Source organism: Salvia hispanica, chromosome 5 (genome assembly GCF_029641045.1).
Source record: "Salvia hispanica isolate PSC_SH4W2 chromosome 5, Shi_PSC_v1, whole genome shotgun sequence".
NCBI classification, from domain to species: domain Eukaryota; kingdom Viridiplantae; phylum Streptophyta; class Magnoliopsida; order Lamiales; family Lamiaceae; genus Salvia; species Salvia hispanica.
Window position 1 is genome coordinate 13,288,036 of NC_142696.1, and position 1,653 is coordinate 13,289,688.

The 1,653-nt window shown below is 38.4% G+C and overlaps 1 pseudogene; it reads right to left on the reverse strand.

Moving 5' to 3' along the window:
• Positions 1 to 434: 434 nt before the first annotated feature.
• On the reverse strand, positions 435 to 1,171 carry LOC148926317 (F-box protein DOR-like; annotated as a pseudogene).
• Between the last annotated feature and the right edge of the window lie 482 nt (positions 1,172 to 1,653).

Consider the following 1,653-nt stretch of genomic DNA (forward strand, 5'->3'; position numbering starts at 1 on the left):
ATATCTTGGCAAAAGAGGTACAATCTCTCATGTTCCTCTCATCACACATGAAACTACACAGTCACAACTCAAAATGAGGTCACATTCTCCATCACAAAACTCTTCAGAGAGAGAAAACTCGAGGCATACATGGTCGTAGGGGAGGCCCCATGATCCGGCCCCATTAAGATCTCACAGTCAAGAGTTTTCGTCTTATTGGAGAAGTAAAATAGCTTGTCATCCTCCCATTCCATCAAGAGGTCACCATTTTCAAAAGCTTTGATTGGCCGAACATGAACAAAATCATCAAGTCTATCAATTTCGGGGATGACGAATTCCTTTTTCCAAGATTTATCATCTTCATTCATCAACCATATTATAACGCACCCATCCATCAAAATATCGCTTGCACAGAGGCAATTCCTCAACACAGTAAGTCTCCTACCAAAGAGAAATCATGTATAGAGAGGAGGTGGTGCAGAGAAGGTGCTAGAAAGTTCCGTTTCAAGATCAAAGCAAGAAATCCATGCACCTAAGCCTTCTGTTGATTTATCGACCATCCAATGAAGATATCCGTACAGAGGTACCCCTTCAAGGTCTTCACATAACCTGAGCAGGCTACCAAATGGAACTTTTCTCCACGACCTGGTTCCAACAGTGTATACTTGGCACTCATTTGTGCACTCCTCTTCTAGGGGTGTTTCAACGAAAATCCTAACCACCTTTATTGCCTGGTCATTCTGCTCACTTCAAATCCAAAAGTCTCCCTGTCAATCCGATCATTTGAGGAGTTTTGTCGAGGATAAGGTAGCTTAATATAGTCACATGTGATTGGATTGCACAGGATAAGATCATCATGATCAATGTCACTTAGAAAGATCAAACCATTAGCTGAACTAATAATTGGCTCATCAAAGGGGAGTTCGAAGTTGAAGAATCCATCCAGAGGATACTCCTCATCAAAGTCGAGCTCATCAGCAATTTCCATGACGTCGTATGAATTTTTGTATGTTTGAAAAGCAAGGCCCAAGACTGATCTAGAAATATGTGAATTTACAAACTCAGGGGTGGCGAGAAGAATAAGCCACGGCTTACAAACACACTTGCAGGCCATAGCGTGTTGAGTGGGGCGTCTCGAGAGGATATTTACTATGATATCTGACGGTAGATATTCGAAGAAATTTTCGCCCATTTTGCCTCTCTCGACGCGATAACACTCCTTGATCATTACGAAAAAGGAAAATAGAGCAGCATCAAAATATTATTATGATCAAAGTGGCACACTTGCAAGAGTAAATTACAACATCAAAATGTAATTCTTCATTTTCTAAATCCTAATATATTACAAAACTGAATTTTCCTAATCCCTAATCCACAAAAAATTTGCAGAAACCAAAGTACAAATAATGCAATACTGAATTGGTTTTAGGTTATATATAGTATAAAAAAAATTGCAGCAACAAAATATATAATTACAAATCCTAATGATACGACTAAAAAATTGGATATAAGCCTAAAACCCTAACGCATTTTTCATCAAATTAATTATGGCCTGAAAACAAGATCTACCATGGATGCTATATTCTTAAAATAATAATCAATTTACTGCGAAATCCAAAACAACAAAGGCATAGTAGCTAGGAAATGAACTAGAAACAGAGAGATAGTAAGCGG